The sequence below is a fragment of the Mirounga angustirostris genome, unplaced genomic scaffold, assembly GCF_029215605.1.
Source record: "Mirounga angustirostris isolate CCGP_5_RB_7025 unplaced genomic scaffold, mMirAng1.0.hap1 SCAF_4, whole genome shotgun sequence".
NCBI classification, from domain to species: Eukaryota; Metazoa; Chordata; class Mammalia; order Carnivora; family Phocidae; genus Mirounga; species Mirounga angustirostris.
In genome coordinates, this window is record NW_026991712.1 from 151,153,286 (window position 1) to 151,177,707 (window position 24,422).

At 35.8% G+C, this 24,422-nt stretch overlaps 1 protein-coding gene across 1 annotated transcript in view; it reads left to right on the forward strand.

Moving 5' to 3' along the window:
* The window catches only part of AGBL4 (AGBL carboxypeptidase 4), a 1,423,919-nt gene that overhangs the window by 283,050 nt on the left and 1,116,447 nt on the right, over nt 1-24,422 (forward strand). The window lies entirely within an intron of this gene.

The following is a 24,422-nucleotide window of genomic DNA, read 5'->3' on the forward strand; positions in this document are numbered from 1 at the left end:
GGAAAACAATACGGAGGTTCCTTAAAAAATTAAAAATAGAAGTACCATAAGATCCGATAATTCCACTACTGGGTATTTACCCAAAGAATATGAAAACACTAATTTGAAAAGTCATATGCACCCTTTTATTGCAGCATTATTTACAATAGTGAAGATACAGAAGCAACCCAACTGTCCATCGACAGATGAATGGATAAAGAAGATGTGATACACACACACACACACACACACACACAGAGGAATATTACTCAGCCATAACAAAGAACGAAATCTTATTGGCAAAAACATGGATGGATCTAGAGGGTATAATGGTAAGTGTAATAAGTCAGTCAAGGGAACAAAAATACCATATGATTTCACCTATATGTGGAATTTAAGAAGAAAAAACAAATGAAAAAATAACAAAAAGAGAAAAATTTTCACGTATCACAGAAACATCATCAACAAAGAAACTAAGATACCTAAGACATCAAAGAGGGCCCAAACAATTAGGGAGGATATATTTTTGTTCTTGTTTTTTAATAGAAAGGAGGGGTGAGAGGTGGAGGGAGAGGGAGAGCAAGAATCAAGTAGGCTTCATGCCCAACACAGAGCTCAATGCAGGGCTTGGTTTCACAACCTTGAGATAATGGTGTGAGCCAAAATCAAGAGTCAGATGCTTAACTGACTGAGCCACCCAGGCACCTCATGGAGGATATACTTTTATTCAACAAATATTTAATGACTACCTCTTTGTTCTAGACATAGTTGTAACACTTGGAATATAGTAATCAAGTGAGAAAAAAGATAAGAGTACTTGTGGGGTTTCCGTTCTAGGTGTATCATTGGGTCAAAGAGAAGGACAAAAGATAGACATAACAAATGAGGAAATAGTATATTAGAAAGTGATAATTTTAAAAGAAAAAGTAGAATAGGTTAGGAGGGATATGTAGAGGAGAACAAAATGAATAAAGTAGGTCTCTTTGAGAAGGTAACATTTGAGCAAAGACAAAGGAAGTAAGAAAATATGCTTTACAAATACCTGGTAGAAGGGCATTCTTACAAGTTGGAATAGCTATTGCCCTAAGCCAGTGTCCTATTGGAATCATATCCGGTTCATTTGAGGTATAGCAAAGAAACCAGCATGATTAGGGCTGTGTGAACAAGGCAGAAAATAGTAGAAAATGTGGTCAAAGAAGTATGTATATGGTAGGGTAGCAGTGGGTGGGTTGAAGTGATAATCTTGTAGGATCTGGTGGAGCAGAGTTTAACAGAGTAGTTACATGATATGACTGATATCATAAAATTATTGACGTTTCTCTGTTAAAAGTAGACATTAAAGACAGAGTGGCCCAAGGATAGAAACAGGGATCCAGTTTGGAGACTTTTATTCTAATTTCAGTGAGAGAGATAGTGGTTTGGACTATTATGGTCGCAGTTTAAATGGTGAGAGATATTTGAAGATACGGCCAGAGGATTTCCTTCTGGACTTGATGTGGATGTGTAATCAAGAGAGGAATCAAGGATGACTTTAGGATTTTGGCATGAGTATCTGATCTATAGAGATACAGAAGGCAGCCAGAGGAGCAGGTTTTGAGAAAGATGAGTTCAGTTTTAGACAGGTTAAATATGAGATACCTATCATATATTCAAATACACTAATAAGTAGGCAGTTGGGATACATGAGTCTGGAGTCTGAAAGAGAAGTCAGGATTGAAGCTATATATTTGAGAATTGTTGGCATATAGAGAGTATTTAAAGTCATAAAACAGAGATGATATTACTACAAGAGTAAGTGTAAACAGGGAAGAGGAGAGGAATAAGTAGTGAGTTTAGGGACCTCTGACTGAGAAGCCAGTAAAGGAAACTGAAAAAGAGCAGGTTGTTAGTAGGAGGAAATCCAAGTGTGTATTATCTTGGAATATAACTGAAGAACAATCATGAAGGAGAAGTGAGTAATGTACTGTGAAATATGCTGCTGATAATTTAAATAAGATGGAAATACAGGATTGACTGTTTGATTTGGGATTATGGAAATTATTGATGACCTTGACAAATAACAGTTTTAATTGAGTGCTAGAATAGGCATTAGAGAATGAGAGCATAATATCCTCAGTGTTCCTCCATGTTGTTTCATATTGCAGAATTTCCTTCGTTTCACAGGTTTTATAGTATTCCATGTATGCATATACCACATTTTCTTTATCCATTCATCTGTTGATGGACATTTAGGTTGCTAAATACTGCATGATTCAACTTACCTGAGGTATCAGAAGTAGTCAAATTTATAGAGTCAAAGAGTGGAATGGTGTTTGCCAGGGACTGTGGGGAGGGGCAAATGGGGATTTACTAATTGATAGGCTTTAAGTTTCAGATAAGCAACATGAATAAGTTATATTTATCTGCTGTACAATATTCCACCTATATGTAGTCAATGATACTGTATTGTGCTCTTAATATTTTTTTAAGGGTAGATCTCATGTTAAATGTTCTTGCCATGATAAAGTAAAATTAAAAAAAAAAGACAATGGGAGGAGAGGCATTGGAGACATCTATTGTAGGCAACATTTTTTGAAGAAGTTCCTTGCAAAGAGGAGCAATTAAATGGAATGATAGCTAATAGAGGTAATAGGTCTGAGAAAAAAAATTTTTTTGGGTTAGGTGGAAGAAATAGTATGTTTATATCCTGATTAGCATGATCTAATATGGAACAAACAACTGATGATACAGAGAGGAGAATGGATAGTTTGGAGTGATATTCCTGCATATGGAGAAGAGACCATTCATAAATTGAAGGATTGCTTTTAGGTAGGAATGCAGATAGATGTTTCTCACATAGTTAAGTAACATGTTGGAGGGAAGAATTCAGAGCTGATGCTAGTAAGTGGACAAAGGTAGTGGAAGTAATCTGTGGAATTTTTCTTCTGTTCCTTCAATCCTTTCAGTGAAATAGGAAGCAAGATCATCAGCAGAGATTAATGATGGGGGAAGGAGTTTTGGAAACTTGAAATGATACAAGGTATAATGTACTCATCAAAGAGAGTGGAAGAGTAAATGACCTATGATAGCATAATATCATTTGTTGACAATAGTAAAGGTAACACTGAGATATACAGACATGAATTTAAAGGCATAAAATTCAATGTGAGTGTTTTTCACCTATTCCTTTTAGTTATAAGCATGCACATGCAGAATAGGGAGAAAGTTTGATTTAACCATAGTTGTGTTTTTACTTTTCCTGAGGAAACAGTATTTATTTTATTACATTTTTACTTTTTAATCAACTTGTTGTGATATGATTTTCATAGTCAAATTAAAATATATCACAATCAAAATGTAAAACATTTCCATTACTCCCAAAAGTACCCTCACACTGCCTCAGAGTTAATCCTTTCCCCACATTGTTGTATCCTTTTACATTCTCAGTAGCAATAAATGAGAATTTTCACTTGTTTTTTTTTATATCTTCTGTTTCTCTCATCATTTTTATGTTATACATTAAATCTTTGAATATGTTTATAATATACTTGAATATACTTATAACTGTATAAAGACTGCTGAGAATTCTATTATCTTTGTCATTTCTGGGTAGATTTGTATCAGTTGATTTTTCTTCTGATTATAGGTCACAGTTTTATGCTTTTTGCATATCTAGACATTTTTTATTGAATCTGACCTTGTTAGATTTTGTTTTCTTTTTTTAAAGAAAAATTATTCAGGGTTTTATTTTTTTCTTTTTCTCTTTTCATCTCATTCATCTGTAAGATGAATGAAAGAAATTGAAGGGATTGCAGTTATTGCAATTATTGGTAATATTAAGGTGTGAAGTAAGACTGTATGTGCAGCTAGATAAAGTATAGTGGAAGATAAGATATAGGAGAGATATAGGGGAGATATAGTAGCCAGAATGTTGGGAAAGATTGTCTCTGTGTATATTGGAGAAATGGCAGTGAGGCCTGAACAGCAGTCATTAAAAAATGAGGAGGAATGACAGAGTAGGGAGATGCTAGCAATAATGAGATACAGTGGAGAGATGATCTGATGAATTGAGATTCAAAGGTGTGTTTGTGGAAGTGAAGGGCTCAATATTATAAGATGTCAATTCTCCCCAAATCAAACTTTTATTTTAATGCAATTCTAATTAGAATCGCCCCCAAATTCTTTTCATAGAATTTGACAAGATAGTTTAAAAATTCATGTGGAGGGGCGCCTGGGTGGCTCAGTCGGTTAAGCGTCTGCCTTGGCTCAGGTCATGATCCCAGTGTCCTGGGATCGAGCCCCGCATCGGGCTTCCTGCTCGGCGGGCAGCTTGCTTTTCCCTCTCCCTCTGCCTGCTGCTCTGTCTACCTGTGCTCTCTCTCTATCTCTCTGTCAAATAAATAAATAAATAATCTTTAAAAAAAAAATTCATGTGGAAAACCAAAGGGCAAAAATAGTCAAGCCAATTTTGAAGAATAATGAATGGGTGTATGTTTATTTTATAGAAACCCCATATTTCAGCTAATAATTTTTATTTATAGCAAAACTGATTAAAATAGTATGGCATTGACATAATAATAGACAAATAGTCCAAATGGATAGTCTGGAAATCAGAAACAAGATTATTTATATAACAGAGGTTTCATTAGAAAATAGGAATAGTAGGGTCTATTCAATCAATGGCACAAATCATCCCCATGTTATAGATGGATTAAATACTTAAATATGAAAATAAATTAAAAATTTAGGTTGTGAAAAACAAATATAAAATAAATATTTTATTGGCTTTGGGAGTAGGATTAAAATTCAGAGGGGGTACCTGGGTGACTCACTTGGTTTAGCATCAGACACTTGATTTCAGCTTAGGTTATGATCTTAGGATGGTAGGATCGAGCCCTGCCTCTGGCTCCATATTCAGCGGGGAGTCTGCTTGAGATTTTCTCTCCCTCTCCCTCCACGCTTCTCTCCCTCCAGTTGCTCTCTCTCTCTCTCTCTAAAAAAAAAAATAAATAAATCTTTAAAAAATTTTTATGCAAGGCACAGAAAAGCAAAATCATAAAGAGAAACTTTTGCGTTTATAAAAATAAGGTCTAGGTGACAAAAGAACCAGAGTTGAAAGTTATGCATTATTCTAGGAAATAAAATTTGTGTAATATATTACAGATATAAGATTGATATCCAAAAAATATAAAGAACTCCTACAAGCAAAAAGAAAAGAAAAAGAAAAACACCCAAGTATTCCAAGGATATAAATAGGCAACTCACTGAACAGTAAGTGATAAAGCTTTTCTTAAAAGTGTTGGATTGAGAAGAAGAAATTCTCTTAGAAATGAGAGAAAGAGAAGAGAAATCTCTTCAGGTATACTGGCATGAAAAAGACATCTTTTGCTTCTTATTGTTCAGGGGTAGTGATCATATTAGAGTGTTGTAGGAAAAAGCATGAGTTCTGGCATCAAGATTTTTGTTCTGTTACTTGCTGACTTTGTGTCCTTGGGCAAGTTACCTAACCCTGCTAAGTAAGCATCCATTATTCATCCATAGATTTGGTACAGTATTACTTGCTTTGAGGTATTGTTTTGGAGATCAGTAATAGATGTTTATAAAACACCTAAAGAATGTCTGCAACATAGGCATATATTTGTATTTTTAGCTTAAGTAACCATATTTGTTGAATGGGGTTGGTGGCACATTTATTTTAGTGTGGTCTTTGTAAGATACAGCGTAAGTTAGCCATATTTCTGATTCATAGGGCGAGGAATTCTTTGTTTATGGAAACATTCAGAAGATAGGGTATCTAAGTGTTGATTTACTAAATTCTACACCTGAAACTAAATTTTACGCCATGTGTAAACTAACTGGAATTTAAATAAAAACTTGGAAAGAAAAAAAAGTAACAAAAAAGATGATAGGGTAGTATTCAATATGCAGGAGATATGGAAAGCTTAAGGAATTTGCATATCAACTAACTGTATTATTTCAATTTTTGTGCAAGTACTGCCAGTGGGAACACATTTTCATTTTTTCAAGTTGGCTTCTATTGTTTTTACTTGTAATCTTTATACAGATAAATTTGAGTTTCTAGGAAGTGCTGGTAGATCTAAGAACTATACATGGAATTACTTGCTTGTATATTTATAATAATGATATACACACATATATATCAATGCCTTTGTGTATATAGTTTGTATATTTGTCCATTATATCACTTATACCAGATGCTATTAGTATAATTTAAAATAGCATTCAAACATAAACTTAGCTGGCATTATACTTTGTAGTATTTTTTTTTAAACAGGCATTTTGCTATTACAACAGTCATGAATGATTATCATGTTGCTAAATCCAATAGGCATATTATATCCATTATTTTAATTTATCTTGCATTTGATACTGTTGACAGTTCACTGTTGGAAATTCTGTTTCCTTGGCTTTCCTGGTATTCCTCTCTTGATTTTCCTTGTATCTCCTTTTTTATTTCTTCTGATTCTTCAGAAGTCTTTCATGGGCTTCTCCTATCCTACAAACTCCTTAAACATTGATACTCACCATGATTCTGTCTCACATCATTACATCCCTACATTTATATCTCTTTTCCATATTCCCAATTGTATCTTTAACTGAAAATCTCTCCTGAGATTAAAACTCCTGGATTCAACTGCTTTTCATACATCACCACTGAATGTCCCATGGTGTCTCAGATTCATCATTTACAGAAGCTCTTTATCTTACCTAAATCTGCCTCTTCTATCTACTGTATATTCTAGTGAATGTTACTACTCTCCATGCAGTCATTCAAACTGGAAATGTGGGAGTTATCTTAGACTTCTTCCCTGTGGATCCATATCTAAAAATAGTGATAATGATAATTATCATGATTTTAATGTAACCACCATTTAGTGATCGCTTATGCTGTGCCACTACTATGCTAAATGCATTGTTTTCAGTCTTCACACTAACTTTGAGAGGTTGGTACTATTATCATCTTCATTTTATAAATGACAAAATCAAATTTGCTCCCTGATTTTACCACTTTCAAAATCATTTCCTCAATTTCTGTGTGTCTTTCTATCTCTGCTACCATCATTCAATTTCAGTGTATTATATTAAGTTGCCTGACAATGGCAGTCATCTTTCAACATGTAGCTTTGTCCAGAGTCTTGTGCTATTTAAGTCCATCTTTTACACTGACCTGGAGTATTCTATGTAAACTGCAAATCTGACTTTGCTACTCCACTGCTAAAGCCCTAAAATGTTCCCTATTCCTTTAGAGTAAAATCCAGGTTTCTTAGCCTGGCATATGGTGCTCTTCACGATCTGGCTCCTGTCTAGTTTTCTTTGCCTTAAATACTTATTGGCCTTCTTGTAGTTTCCTGCAGAGACCATGTTGTTTCTCACCTCCCTGCATTTTGCTCTTTCCTGTAATGCCCTTCCAATACTTCTTCATTTGGATTAAGTTCATGCTTTGGAGTCATATTGCCAGGGTTCATATTCTACTTAACTATATATTGTGTGACCTTGGGCAAGAGATTTTATGCTCACTATGTCTTAATTGCCTACCTACATGATACAGTATAACCAAGCTATTGAAGTTTTGCATGACACTTAGAAAACCCTCCATAAATGTTATTTTTCTTGGTATTAATATTCAAGAAATATTTATTGTGTACCTATGATATGCTAGACACTGTTCTGGGTAGTCAGGAATCAGCACTGAATAAAAGACAAGATTCTTCTGTTCTGGGGAAGCTTATGTTTTATTATGAGAAGAAAGACAATAAATAGGAGAAAGTAAACAAATAAGATATTTATAGAAAGTGGCACATGTTACCACAGTTTGTTTATCCAGTTAAGGGATTTTGCAGATGTTTCCAGTTTTTGGAAATTATAAGTTAAACTGCTATAAATATTCTTGTACTTTTTTATGTTTGTAAATATAAGTTTTCATTTCATTTGGGTAAATACTTGGGAGCAGGATTGCTTGGTCATATGGTAAGTGTATGTTTAACTTTGTAAGTAACTGCCAAACTGTTTCTCAAAGTGGCTATATCAGTTTGCATTTCCATCAGCAATGTATGAGAGTTCCAGTTACTGCATATCCTTGCCAGCACTTGGTATCATCAGTATTTTTTTAATCTTATACATTCTAATAGATGTGCATTTGTATCTTGTGATTTTAATTTGTATTTCCCTAATGACTAAAAACTTTGAATGTCTTCATGTACTTATTTGCCATCTGTATTTATTCTTTGATGAAGTACCTACTCAAAATTTGTGTTAGTGTCCTAAATTGGGTTGTTTTATTATTAAGATTTGAGAGTTTCTTAAGAATTCTAGATATAAATCATATATCATCTGTTTTGCAAATATTTCCTCCCTGACTGGGGTTGATCTTTTTATTCCTTTAAAAGTATCTTTCACAGAACAAATTTATAGTTTTTGTAGAGTCCAGTTATTTTTCTGTTATGGATCATGCTTTTGATGTTAATTCTAAGAAATCTTTGTCTAACTGAAGATCACAAAATTTTCTCCTATGTTTTCTTCTGAAAATTTTGTGGTCTTAGGTTTTATATTTAGGTCTATGATCCATTTTAAATTAATATTTACATATGGTGTGTACTAGGATTGAGTTTTTCTTGGAAGGTTGTTTTTTTTTAATCTTTTGCATATGGATATCTATTTCAGTACCATCTTTTATTTATTTATTTTTTTTTTTTTAAAGATTTTTATTTATTTATTGAGAGAGATAGTGATAGAGAGAGCATGAGAGGGGGAGAGTCAGAGGGAGAGGCAGACTCCCCGCTGAGCAGGGAGCCCGATGTGGGACTCAATTCCGGGACTCCAGGATCATGACCTGAGCCAAAGGCAGTCGCTTAACCAACTGAGCCACCCAGGCGCCCCTCAGTACCATCTTTTAAAAAAAAACCTGCCCTTTCTCTATAAAATTATTTGCATCTTTGTTTAAAATCAGTTGACCATATATGTGTGGATCTATTTCTGGACTCTATTTTGTTCCACTGAATTATATGATCATCCTTTCTCCAATTCCAACTATCTTGATTTCTGTAGCTTAATATCAAATCTTGAAATCACGTGGTGTAATTCTTTCAACTTGTTATCTTTTTCCAAATTCTTTTGGTTATTCTAGCACCTTTGCCTTCTCACGTAAATTTTAGAATAAGTTTTTTGATTTCTACAAAAAAAAAAATCCTGCTATCCTGCTGGGATTTTGATTGGAATTGTATTGAATCTTTAGACATGTAGGAGAAATTGACATATTGATATCTTAACAATATTGTTTCTTCTAATCCATGAGCTATAAATATATCTTTTCATTTATTTTATGTCTTATTTGATTTCTTTCATCAATTTTTTTGTTTTTAGGTTTTTTTTTTCCCAACCTAGAGTTGTCACTTATGTTTTGTTAGATTTATGCCTAAATATTTCTTCTCTTTTTGGTACTGTTGTACATAAAATTATTTAAAAGTTTTTAATTACTAATTGTTCTTTGTTAGTATATAGTAATATGACACTGACCTTATAATCTGCATCCTTGCTAAACTGAGTAATTACTTCTAGTAGTTTATTTGTTAATTGAGATATTCTGCATAGGTAATTATGTCATCTAGGAGTAGAGAATGTTTATATCTGCATGCCTTGTTTTGTTTTTTAACTCAAAAAGTTTTTCTTGTTGTTTCCACCAGCTATGGCCAGTATTACAGTGATGAATAGGAGTAATGAGGGTGGACCTGATTGTCTTATTCCACATTTTAGGGGAATGCTTTCAGCCTTTCATCACTAAGTATGATGTTACTTAAGATGTTATGTAGTTTTTTTTATAGATGTCCTTTATTAAATTGAAGACATTCCCTTTCACTCTGAATTTGCTGATAGGTTTTAGCATGAATGGGGGTTGAATTTTGTCAAATGCCCTTGCAGCTTTTGAAGCAAAACATAGTCACAAAATTTGATAGTTGGAAGTAATCTTAATGACCATTTCTTCATATCTGAAGCCTGCATATTTGCTGTCACCTGAAAATTATATTCTTTTTTTTTTTTTTAAGATTTTATTTATTTGACAGAGAAAGACACAGCGAGAGAGGGGAACACAAGCAGGGGGAGTGGGAGAGGGAGAAGCAGGCTCCCAAGGAGCAGGGAGCCCAATGCGGGACTCGATCCCAGGATCCTGGGATCATGACCTGAGCCGAAGGCAGACGCTTCACGACTGAGCCACCCAGGCGCCCCTGAAAATTATATTCTTTTTTTTTTTTTTAAAGATTTTATTTATTTATTCATGAGAGACAGAGAGAGAGAGAGAGAGGCAGAGGGAGAAGCAGGCTCCCAAGGAGCAGGGAGCCCGATGCGGGACTCGATCCCTGGACCCTGGGATCATGACCTGAGCCGAAGGCAGACGCTTAACCATCTGAGCCACCCAGGCGCCCCTGAAAATTATATTCTTAAAGTAACATGATGACTCTCTATAACTAAAATATATGTAGTTGCATAAGGGACTTTACTAGATTTTCATTTATTTAATTATTTAATAAAGTATACAGCCGTGAAGTAAGAATCATTAAATTAGGCAACAAAACTTAGACTAATAGAAGGTAAGTAACTAGCTGAAAGTCAGCAGTCCAGCCACCTATGACAACTTTACATTCTCCTAATATATTGTGTTCTTTTTGTCTTTTAGCCTTTGTATCCATGTTTCTAGAATACCTTTACACTCTTCATCTTTCAAACTTTATATCTTTTCTTATATATAATAAACCTGAGGTTTAGAATGATGAAATGAGTCACTCAATGTTTTACATTTAGTTTATGGCAGAACTTAAACTTACAGCTCGGATCTCTTGACTTCCATGCTAGTTCTTTTGCCCCTTCACTAAGGTCTGCTCTGGTGTTGATTTTAAATATAGTTTCATTTTCTTTTCTTATTTTTGTCTCTCATAATGCAAATGTCTTGGGGACTTTGCTGATGCTTCTCTGGTAATGTTCCACATATAGATTTTTGGCAAACAACTTTCACTTTCAAAAATTAGTATATCAAACCTAATTTTATACCAAGATTACTCTTGTCTCATTGATTCTGTTGCTCTGCTGAATTACAAGTAGAGTGTAGAATAATTACTTTTGAGTATAATAAATTTTTCTAAATTGTTTTAAATTTGTAGTATCTAAAGTAAAGTGATGTTGGTATAATCCAGGAATTTTCTCTTAAACATTTGGAAATATTATATTGTTAATATGTGTCATTAAGGAAAAACAATAGTGTATAAATGGACTGGATAAATGGTAACCAAACATGGAAGCATTTTCTTTTCCTTTTTATTCTCTTTTCCATTTTCTCCCAAAGATAAAAAGTTAATCTGTAAAATATAGTATTTGGTGATCCAACAATATTTAAAAAACATGTCTGGAAAATAACTATGTTTGCTTCAGGGTATTTAACTTCTATATGTGATTGGTATTCACTGATTTCTTTTTTTTTAAATTCCTTTAGTCAGTTGACTGAATATACTTAATTACCCAATTCCACTTCAAAAGAATGGAAGAACGTTGGGAGCAAAGAAGCTGAGCTACTTTCTTTTACTGAATTCATCTGAGTATGTAATGAATGTTTAGATTGGGAGGATGAAACTCTAAGGGAGAGTGGAATCAAACATTCCTGAATTTAAATTCAAGCTTAATAACTACTCAGTAGTTGTTGGCTTTCAGCTGGTTACTTAACCTCTGAGTCTCATTCTGCATATCAAATAACATTATTTCAAGGCGTTGTTGTTTATAGTAAATGAAATAATTATGTGTGTTAATTTTGTTTGAAATTAAGTAATGAGCACATGGTAAAGTCCCTGGCACATGGTTTACTTCAGAAAACATTTGTTAAACTTATTCAAGAATTATTTATTAAGAACCTGTTATATGCCAGGCACTATGCTAGGCACTAAAGATATAGTGGCAAAAGAAATGCCCTATGAGTCATTGAGCTTATATTTTAGTGAGATAAACATAAACAGATAAGTAAATGAACCTACAAAATATTATGTTAGTTTAGTGATATGTTTTATGAGGACAGTGAGCCTTATCACTAGTCTAAATTATTATTTTAGATTCTAAGGTAGTAACAGTCACTATCTAAATCTTACATGTACAGTTAAGGCTCAGATGATTCTCTAAGCATCATAGAATGTTGTTGCAGTGTTGTTTATTCATAAACAAATAACTGAGTCATTGATGAAAAATGGGAGTATGACTAGGGAGAGTAGTTACATTTATTCAACAAACATGTTTATGACCAACTGTGAATCAAGGCATTTGTATAAAGAAGTCCCTTTTTGAACTAACAGGGCATATACTCTAGTAATGAGGATGAATCAAGTATACAAAAAAAATGTAAACCAATGAATAAAATAATGTTTAGTACTAGAAATACAGGTAAAATATTATGAAAGCTTACCACTTTTAGTTGGGCTAGGGCTCAGGGAATATTTAAAGGAGGGTTATAGAGAGAAGACATTACTAGATTTGGTCCTTAGAGCTAGTCTTGAATAGGGAAAACTCATCTTAGTCAAATAAATATCATAAACCTTATATGATAGCCAAAAGCTTCAATTAGTAGTGAAATAAGTGGTAAAAACAATCAAATCATATCACGGTGTCAATTTATATAAAGCAAAATACATCTTTCCATTTTCATTAAGATTGTAAAGTTGGCCATAGAGTAGGGAAGTCATATTTTACCATTTATTGTACTTTAACATGAACATTGTGTGATGTGATATGAAATGGTTACTTGTTTATGAGGAAAACTCTCATATGAGTTTCACTATGAGGAATTTTGTGGTGGATTTTTTTTTTCTTTTACTCTTTTTGTGTGGTTTTTAATTGCTAAACAATTAAAGAAGATCCAAATTTATACTGGAAACTTATTGTGACATAAACTTATAAATATTGCTGTTGCAATATAAATAAAACACAGATGTAGAAAGTGAAAAAGATCTTTATGCAAATGAAACTCTGGGTACTAGAAACAGAGCAACTTAGGCTAGATGAGTCTTAAAACTATGGGTTGTTGGCTGATCTACTGCCAAAGGAATGAGAGATTGATATTTAAATTTTATGCAAAGTTTCATGGGTAGTCTAAGCCTTGCTTTGGCAGAACAAAAGCAATAAAATCATGAGGAAAAGGCACTGAAACTTTTGTAGGCTTTGATTTGCTAAATGCTAAAAGCTTTGAAATCTAACCAGATGAACTGTCAGAAACTCCCATAATGTTCCCATATGAGTCTGGAATGGTCCAAACTGCTTGGAACCTGCCTACGTTTGTGTTCACCTTTGGATTTCAGCTCGCTTGCTTACAGCCCTCTGTAGAGTCACAAACTAAATGTTGATGACTTTTTGATCTTGAACTCCAGTTTCACCTGATCCATCTTTCTAGATGTCTGCTAGAAGCCTCCATGTTAATATTGAACAATAACTTTCCCCAAAGTCTGTATCTTCCTTTTAGTCTTTTGGTTTATTGCATCACTGTCTATTTGATTACACAAACTAGAAACTTGGGGTTCATCCGTGATGATTCATTTATTATACATGCTGTTCCCTGAATTTGGAAAGCCTTTCTCTAGTTCTTTTTTTTTTTTTTAATTTTTTTATTCTTATGTTAATCCCCTTACATTACAACATTAGTTTTAGATGAAGTGTTCCATGATTCATTGTTTGTGCACAACACCCAGTGCTCCATGCAGAATGTGCCCTCCTAAATACCCACCACCAGGCTAACCCATCCTCCCACCCCCCTCCCCTCTAGAACCCTGTTTGTTTTTCAGAGTCCATCGTCTCTCATGGTTCGTCTACCCCTCCGATTTCCCCCGCTTCATTCTTCCCCTCCCGCTACCTTCTTCTTCTTCTTCTTTTTTTTTTTTTTCTTAACATATATTGCATTATTTGTTTCAGAGGTACAGATCTGAGATTCAACAGTCTTGCACAATTCACAGCGCTTACCAGAGCACATACACTCCCCAGTGTCTATCACCCAGTCCCCCCATCCCTCCCACCCCACCCCCCACTCCAACAACTCTCAGTTTGTTTCCTGCGATTAAGAATTCCTCATATCAGTGAGATCATATGATACATGTCTTTCTCTGTTTGACTTATTTCACTCAACATAATACCCTCCAGTTCCATCCACGTCGTTGCAAATGGCAAGATCTCATTCCTTTTGATGGCTGCATAATAGTCCATTGTATATATATACCACATCTTCTTTATCCATTCATCTGTCGATGGACATCTTGGCTCTTTCCACAGTTTGGCTATTGTGGACATTGCTGCTATAAACATCGGGGTGCACGTAGCCCTTCGGATCCCTACTTTTGTATCTTTGGGGTAAATACCCAGTAGTGCAATTGCTGGATCATATGGTAGCTCTATTTTCAACTTTTTGAGGAACCTCCATACAGTTTTCCAGAGTGGCTGCACCAGCTTGCATTCCCACCAACAGTGTAGGAGGGTTCCCCTTTCTCCGCATCCCCGCCAACATCTGTCGTTTCCTGACTTGTTCATTTTAGCCATTCTGACTGGTGTGAGGTGATATCTCATTGAGGTTTTGATTTGGATTTCCCTGATGCCGAGCGATATTGAGCACTTTTTCATGTGTCTGTTGGCCATTTGGAAGTCTTCTTTGGAAAAATGTCTGTTCATGTCTTCTGCCCATTTCTTAATTGGATTCTTTGTTCTTTGGGTGTTGAGTTTGATGAGTTCTTTATAGATTTTGGATACTAGCCCTTTATCTGATATGTCATTTGCAAATATCTTCTCCCATTCTGTCGGTTGTCTTTTGGTTTTGTTAACTGTTTCCTTTGCTTTGCAAAAGCTTCTTATCTTGATGAAGTCCCAATAGTTCATTTTTGCCCTTGCTTCCCTTGCCTTTGGCGATGTTTCTAGGAAGAAGTTGCTTCGGCTGAGGTCAAAGAGGTTGTTGCCTGTGTTCTCCTTTAGGATTTTGATGGACTCCTGTCTCACATTGAGGTCTTTCAACCATTTGGAGTCTATTTTTGTGTGTGGTGTAAGGAAGTGGTCCAGTTTCATTCTTCTGCATGTGTCTATCCAATTTTCCCAAAACCATTTGTTGAAGAGACTGTCTTTGTTCCATTGGACATTCTTTCCCGCTTTGTCGAAGATTAGTTGACCATAGAGTTGAGGGTCCATTTCTGGGCTCTCTATTCTGTTCCATTGATCGATGTGTCTGTTTTTGTGCCAGTACCATGCTGTCTTGATGATGACAGCTTTGTAATAGAGCTTGAAGTCCGGAATTGTGATGCCACCGGCTTTGCTTTTCTTTTTCAATATTCCTCTGGCTATGCGGGGTCTTTTCTGGTTCCATACAAATTTTAGGATTATTTGTTCCATTTCTTTGAAAAAAGTGGATGGTATTTTGATGGGGATTGCATTGAATGTGTAGATTGCTCTAGGTAGCATTGACATCTTCACAATATTTGTTCTTCCAATCCATGAGCATGGAACGTTTTTCCATTTCTTTGTGTCTTCCTCAATTTCTTTCATGAGTATTTTATAGTTTTCTGAGTACAGATCCTTTGTCTCTTTGGTTAGATTTATTCCTAGGTATCTTATGGTTTTGGGTGCAATTGTAAATGGGATCGACTCCTTAATTTCTCTTTCTTCTGTCTTGTTGTTGGTGTATAGGAATGCCACTGACTTCTGTGCATTGATTTTATATCCTGCCACTTTACTGAATTCCTGTATGAGTTCTAGCAGTTTTGGGGTGGAGTCTTTTGGGTTTTCCACATAAAGTATCATATCATCTGCAAAGAGTGAGAGTTTGACTTCTTCTTTGCCAATTTGGATGCCTTTGATTTCTTTTTGTTGTCTGATTGCTGTGGCTAGGACTTCCAATACTATGTTGAATAGCAGTGGTGATAGTGGACATCCCTGCCGCGTTCCTGACCTTAGGGGGAAAGCTCTCAGTTTTTCCCCATTGAGAATAATATTTGCTGTAGGTTTTTCATAGATGGCTTTTATGATATTGAGGTATGTACCCTCTATCCCTATACTCTGAAGAGTTTTGATCAAGAAAGGATGCTGTACTTTGTCAAAAGCTTTTTCGGCATCTATCGAGAGGATCATATGATTCTTGTTCTTTCCTTTGTTAATGTACTGTATCACATTGATTGATTTGCGGATGTTGAACCAACCTTGCAGCCCAGGGATAAATCCCACTTGGTCATGGTGAATAATCCTTTTAATGTACTGTTGGATCCTATTGGCTAGTATTTTGGTGAGAATTTTTGCATCCATGTTCATCAGGGATATTGGTCTGTAATTCTCCTTTTTGATGGGGTCTTTGTCTGGTTTGGGGATCAAGGTAATGCTGGCCTCATAAAATGAGTTTGGAAGTTTTCCTTCCGTTTCAATTTTTTGGAACAGTTTCAGAAGAATAGGTATTAATTCTTCTTGAAATGTTTGGTAGAATTCCCCTGGGAAGCCATCTGGCCCTGGGCTTTTGTTTTTTGGGAGATTTTTGATGACTGCTTCAATTTCCTTAGTGGTTATAGGTCTGTTCAGGTTTTCTATTTCATCCTGGTTCAGTTTTGGTAGTTGATACATCTCTAGGAATGCATCCATCTCTTCCAGGTTATCTAATTTGCTGGCATAGAGTTGCTCATAATATGTTCTTATAATTGTTTGTATTTCTTTGGTGTTGGTTGTGATCTCTCCTCTTTCATTCATGATTTTGTTGATTTGGGTCATTTCTCTTCTCTTTTTGATAAGTCTGGCCAGGGGTTTATCAATCTTGTTAATTCTTTCAAAGAACCAGCTCCTAGTTTCGTTGATCTGTTCTACTGTTCTTTTAGTTTCTATTTCATTGATTTCTGCTCTGATCTTTATGATTTCTCTTCTCCTGCTGGGTTTAGGCTTTATTTGCTGTTCTTTCTCCAGCTCCTTTAGGTGTAGGGTTAGGTTGTGTACTTGAGACCTTTCTTGTTTCTTGAGAAAGGCTTGTATTGCTATATACTTTCCTCTTAGGACTGCCTTTGCTGCATCCCAAAGATTTTGAACAGTTGTGTTTTCATTTTCATTAGTTTCCATGTATTTTTTTAATTCTTCTTTAATTTCCTGGTTGACCCATTCATTCTTCAGTAGGATGCTCTTTAGCCTCCATGTATTTGAGTTCTTTCCGACTTTCCTCTTGGGATTGAGTTCTAGTTTCAAAGCATTGTGGTCTGAAAATAGGCAGGGAATGATCCCAATCTTTTGGTACCGGTTGAGACCTGATTTATGACCTAGGATGTGGTCGATTCTGGAGAATGTTCCATGGGCAGTAGAGAAGAATGTGTATTCCGTTGCTTTGGGGTGGAATGTTCTGAATATGTCTGTGAAGTCCATTTGGTCCAGTGTGTCATTTAAAGTCTTTATTTCCTTGTTGATCTTTTGCTTAGATGATCTGTCCATTTCAGTGAGGGGGATGTTAAAGTCCCCCACTATTATTGTATTGTTGTTGATGTGTTTCTTTGCTTTTGTTATTAATTGCCTTATATAATTGGCTGCTCCCATGTTAGGGGCATAGATATTTACAATTGTTAGATCTTCTTGTTGGATAGATCCTTTAAGTATGATATAGTGTCCTTCCTCATCTCTTATTACAGTCTTTGGTTTAAAATCTAATTTGTCTGATATAAGGATTGCCACCCCAGCTTTCTTTTGGTGTCCATTAGCATGGTAAATGGTTTTCCACCCCCTCACTTTCAATCTGGGGGTGTCTTTGGGTCTAAAATGAGTCTCTTGCAGACAGCATATCGATGGATCTTGTTTTTTAATCCAGTCTGTTAGCCTGTGTCTTTTGATTGGGGCATTTAGCCCATTTACATTCAAGGTAACTATTGAAAGATAGGAATTTAGTGCCATTGTATTGCCTGTAAGGTGACTGTTACCATATATTGTCTGTGTTCCTTTCTGGTCTATGTTGCTTTTAGGGTCTCTCTTTGCTTAGAGGACCCCTTTCAAGATTTCCTGTAGGGCTGGTTTTGTGTTTGCAAATTCCTTTAGTTTTTTTTTGTCCTGGAAACTTTTTATCTCTCCTTCAATTTTCAATGACAGCCTAGCTGGATAGAGTATTCTTGGCTGCATATTTTTCTCATTTAGTGCTCTGAATATATCCTGCCAGTCCTTTCTGGCCTGCCAGGTCTCTGTGGATAGGTCTGTTGCCAATCTAATGTTTCTACCATTGTAGGTTACATATCTCTTCTCCCGAGCTGCTTTCAGGTTTTTCTCTTTGTCTGTGAGACTTGTAAGTTTTACTATTAGATGTCGGGGAGTTGACCTATTTTTATTGATTTTGAGAGGGGTTCTCTGTGCTTCCTGGATTTTCATGCCTGTTTCTTTCCCCAAATTAGGGAAGTTCTCTGCTATAATTTGCTCCATTATACCTTCTGCCCCCCTCTCTCTTTCTTCTTCTTCTGGGATCCCAATTATTCTAATGTTGTTTCGTCTTATGGTATCACTTATCTCTCGAATTCTGCCCTCGTGATCCAGTAGTTGTTTATCTCTCTTTTTCTCAGCTTCTTTATTTTCCAGCATTTCATCTTCTATATTACTGATTCTCTCTTCTGCCTCATTTATTCTAGCAGTTAGTGCCCCCATTTTTGATTGCACCTCATTAATAGCCTTTTTGATTTCTACTTGGTTGGATTTTAGCTCTTTTACTTCTCCAGAAAGAGTTTCTCTAATAACTTCCATATTTTTTTCAAGCCCAGCTAGTATCTTTAAAGTGATGATTCTGAACTCTAGATCTGACATCATACTAATGTCCGTATTGAGTAGGTCCCTGGCAGTCGGTACTGCCTCTTGTTCTTTTTGTTGAGGTGATTTTTTCCGTCTCGTCATTTTGTGCAGAGGAGAATAGATTAATGAGAGAACAAAATGCTAGCAGAGTAACCACGTCCCCAGAAAATATACTCTAAACAAATCAGAAAAGACCTGAAGCAGTGGGATAAGAAGGGGAAAGAGAGAAAAAAAAAAAAGAAAAAAAAAGAAAAAGATAAAGATAAAAACAACAACAAACAAAACAAAAGAACAATAACAAAAGAAAAACCAGAATGTGATCAAATATGATCTATATGGTATATAGATCAGTGCCACACACTAGATTTGGGGTGTGTTTTGGTCTTTTAGAAGAAAGTGTCTCCCAAAATTTTAAAGAAAGAAAAACTTATATATGTACAAAAATAAGGGTTGATATGATGAAGGGATGGAAAATGACTGTAAAAATGGAAATTATAAAAAATTTTATAAAAGGAATTGATAAGAAGTTGTTTGAAAAAAGAAAGAGGATTTAAAAAAAGAAAAAAGAAAAAGAAAAAAAAAGGGAGAGGATGTGATCAGGCAGGGGAATAGAGAACACCATATACTAGAGATTTAGGGTATATTTTAATCTGTTAGAAGAAACTATCTCAAAATTTTAAAGAGAGAACAACTTATATATATAAGCCAAAAATATGGGTAACTACTATGAAGGGATAGAATATGACTCTAAAAATGAAAAATAAAAATGTTTTTTTTAAAAAAAGGGATTGATAAGATGTTGTTTGAAAAAGGGAAAAAGAAAAATTCAAAAAGAAATAAAAAGACAAAAAGACAGTTAAAAAAAAAATTAACTTTAAAAGACTAAGGAATCATGGTAAAAAAGCCGTGAATTCTATGTGCAGTAGTCCCTTAGCGCTGGAGTTCTGCTGTTCTCATTGATCGGTAAACTTGGTCTTGGCTGGCTGTTCTCGCTGATCTTCTGGGGAGGGGCCTGTTGCCGTGGTTTCCAAATGTCTCTGCCGGAGGCGGAATAGCCCCGCCCTTGCCCCCTCCCGGCTAAGTAATCTGCTCGGGTTTGCTCTCCGGGGCTTTTGTTCCCTGCGAGCTTTCCGTACAGCTTTGGAGGCGGAGAGTGAAAATGGCGGCCTCCCAATCTCCGCCCCGGAGGAGCCGAGAACTCGGGGCCGCTCCTCAGTGAGCCCCCAGAGAAAAGCCGTCAGTCACTCCCGTCTCCCCGGTCTGCAGCTGCACTCCGTGCTCAACCGGCCTGTGACCACGCGTTTCTATCTCTGGCACCGGACCCGGTCTGGAGTCTCCAAACCCAGCAGATCCCTGCGGTGCACTCCCGCGCGGCTCCTCCCGGGGGAGGAAGGTGAGTCTCCCCGGATCGGCCGCTTGTTGGGTCCCTGCTGGAGGAGCAGGGGCCCGACTGGGCCGCGGATCGCGGTTAATGGCAACCCCAGCTGAGAGCCCGCGCCTGGGCTCCGCCTCTGCAGCCGGCTTCCCTGCTGCGTTACCTGGGAGCTCTGCTGCCCTCAGGCACCCCCGGTCTTTCTGTGACCCCGAGGGTCCTGAGACCACACTGTCCCGGAGGGTTCCACCCCCCGCTGAGCCACCAGAGTGACGTCCCTCGGCGGAGCTGACTTTTAAAAGTTCCGATTTTGTGCTCCGCGGCTCTATCACTTGCCAGAAGCGGCCGACGGAGGCCCCTCCCCCGCCGTCTATCCTCCCGAATATCGCCTCGGATTCACTTCTCCGCACGTCCTACCTTCCAGAAAGTGGTCGCTTTTCTGCTGAGACAGTTGTTGCTCTTCTTTTCTTCGATCTCCTGTTGAGTTTGTAGGTGTTCAGAATGGTTTGATCCCTATCCAGCTGAATTCCTGAGAGGAGACGAAATCCAGGTCTCCTACTCCTCCGCCATCTTGCTCCGCCCCCTCGCCTTTCTCTAGTTCTTAATTTCCCTGGCTAACAAATCCTTTAAGATATAGGTAAAAACTCTCTTCTCTGAGAAGCTTCTTCTTACTTCTATATTGTGCTCCTAGAGCTTTTGTGCTGTTGCCAACACAACATTGTTATCACATGATGTAATTGATGGTTTGTATGCCTCTTCTCCCACTCCCCCAGGATTTTTAGCTAATTTATATTAGGGACAGAGACTTGATTTCTTATTTATATTCTGCAAAATGGAGCTTGTTGTGAGGAATTAATGAGCTTATACTGGGATAAAAAGAGTATCAATAATACTTAGCTATTATTATAACTATTATTAATATATAAATGCTATTATTATCTTGGTTTTCTCAGTACTTGATAAGCTGCCTGCCTTTAAAAGGTGAGTATGTTAATAAAATGAATGTGTTTTGCAATTATCTTTGCAGTGACACCCTGGTACTGTGTCATTTCTGACATCAAGACTTCACTCTTTTTGGGTAACCACACTTTCCTTTTAGGCTGATCTGCTTCTCTTGTCAGTTCTTTATCTGCTAGAATCTGTACCTGAACTCAGAGACCTGGTGCATGTTTTTTTCTCTTTTCAACCTAAAATATATGTAGGGACCTTGGAACCAGTATGTTTATCTGTATGATTGCATACAGATAAGATGATGAAATTCAATATTGAGGTAACACAGCTGTTACAATTATCTGACAAGGATTTTAAAAATATATTTTTATATTATAAAAATACTTTAACAAGCTATTACAGCACACCTAAATGGGAAAAAGATAAGTTTCAGTAAAGAAATAGAAGTTTCAGTAAAGAAAAAGAACTAATAAGAATTTTACAACTGGAAAGTATAATAAACTAAATTAAAAAACTCAAAGGACTCAACAGAATGGAGAGAACAGAAGAACAAACAGTGAACCTGAATGTAGAACATAAAAATTACCCATTCTGAACAAAGTAGGAAAAATAGAAAAAAATGAACAGAGTATTAGGGACAGGTGGGAATGTAACAGATCTAATATTTGTATCATTGGAACCCCAGAAGAAAAGATGAAAGAGGTTGGGGCTAAAAAAGTATTCAGACATATAATGGGTGAAAATTTCCCAAATTTGGCAGAGATAAACCTATAGATTGAGTGAACCACAAAATGGATAAAACCAAATAAAACTATGACAAAACACGTAATAGTCAAACTGTAAACAAAGGAGGAAAAGATTTCATTATCAGTAATGAAAAAACAATTTGAATGATAGAAGATTAATCCTCAGAAACCATGGGAGCCAGAAAGAAGTGCTTAACATTCAAGTTCTGGTAGAAAAGAACTGAACTGTCAACTCAGAATTCTGTATCCAGTGAAAATGTCCTTCAGGAATAAAGAGATAAAGCATTTCAGATAAAGGAAAACTAATACAATTATTTGCTAAAGAGGTTTTTAAAATGAAAAGAATATGATAAAAGAAGGAATCTTGCAATTAGGAAGGGAGAAAAAAAACAACAGAGTAGAAATATAGGTGCATACAATAGATTTTTCTATTCATGAGTATTTTTAATTATGTTTGAAAGTTGAAATAAAAATTAAAACATTATCTAATGTGGGTCTCAAAGCATGTAGAGGAAATACTTAAGATAATTGTTATATAAATGGTAGAGGGCAAAAGGATGCAAGGGGCTGAAAAGTTTTTAAACATTTTACTCAAATTGGTAAGTATTGATATCAATAGATTATGGTAAGTTAAATATATATGTATAGTGCAATACCTAGAACAACCTATAAAAGCTAATCAAAGAGATACATTCAAACACACTGTATATAATTCAAGTGGCATTCTTGAAAAAAGATAAAAGTCCAAGTCATCAATAGGAATACATGAAAAAAGAAAATAGAAAAATGAAATACAGAGATAATCAATAGAAAACAAAATAAAATGGTAGGATTGTGTCATAACATTTCTGTGATTACATTAATTGTAAGTGGTCTGAATATACTAGTTAAAAGAAATTGACAGTGCTAAAAAAATTGTATACTGCTTACAAAATTGTATACTATCACTTCAAATATAATGTTATAGATTGGTGGAAAACAAAACAATGGAAATACATACCATAGAAACACCAGTCTGGGGTGCCTGGGTGGCTCAGTCGTTAAGCGTCTGCCTTCGGCTCAGGTCATTATCCCAGGGTCCTGGGATCGAGTCCCACATCGGGCTCCTTGCTCAGCTAGGAGTCCGGTTCTCCCTTTCCCTCTGCCCCTGCTTGTGTCCCCTCTCTCGCTGTGTCTCTCTCTGTCAAATAAATAAATAAAATCTTAAAAAAAATGATACTATAATAGACTTAAAAAAAAAAAAGAAACACCAATCTGAAGATACCAGGAGTGGATATATTAATATCAAAGAAAGTAGGCTTTAGAGCAAAGAAAATTATCAGAGAGGGACTTTACATAATGACAAAAGTGTCAGTTCACCAAGAAAATAATAAATGTGTATGCACCAAACAGAGCTGTAAATGGTATGAAGCAAAAACTGATAGAACTAAAAAAAGGAATGCAACTTACCAAAATTTGTTGGATGCCATTTAAGCAGTGCTGAGAGGAAAATTTATAGTACTAGAAAGCTTATTGTTAGAAAAGAATAAAGTCTAAAATCAGTAATATAAACTATTACCCTGAAGAATCCAGGTAAAGAAGAGCAAAATGAACCTAAAGCAAGCAGAAAGTAAGACATAATAAAGAGAACAAAGCAATATTAATTGAAAAGAGAATACCAGTAAAGAAAATCAATATAACAAAAGTAGGAAAAATAGAAAAAAATGAACAGAGCATTATAACAAAAGCTGGTTCTTTGGAAAGGAGCAAAGAAAGGATTAAAAAAAAAATCTAGCAAGAATGACAAAGAAATAGATGGGAGACACAAATTATTAATATCAAGAATAAAATACAAGACATGACCAAAGAAGACCCTGAAGGACACCAAGAGGATGATAGAGCACTACACAGAAGAACTCATTTGGCAAGTTAGATGAAATGGAAGAATTCCTTGAAATCTACAAACCTCCACACTTGGTAAATATGCAGTTTATAATTTGAATAGTTTTATAACTATTCCAAAAATTAAACTTGCAATTGGAAAAAAAAAAACTCCCTAAAAGGAAATCTCCAGGCCCAAAATATTTCATTGAAGAATTTTACCAAATGTTTAAAGAATTAACAATTCTACACTATCACTTCCAGAAAATATAAGACGAAGAAACAGTTTCCAACTAATTTTATAAAGTCAGTGTTACTCTGATACTAAAAATGAATAAAAGAGTAAAAACAATACAAAGCAAAATTGTAGACTGATGTCCATCTATAATGTTGATGCAAAAATTAAGTATCAGCAAAGATAATTCAGTAACATGTGAAAATAATTATACACTTTGACCAAATGGTTTACTTCATTAATGCAAGGCTAGTTCAGTATTCAAAAATCAAGGATTGGAGAGACTTTGGAGAAAGGGCTTGAGTACCTCAAGATGGATAGATGAGGCAGAGACACTCTCTTTCCAAAAACCCCATCCCTGGCATGGAACACATAATAGGGAGGAAATCTCACTAGTTTGGCACTTCTGGAGGAGCAAGGGGTTGATGCCCCACATCAAATATCCCATCTCCTGGGATGTGCACCAGAGAGACGAACCTCCAGAACATCTGTCTTAGAAAACCAA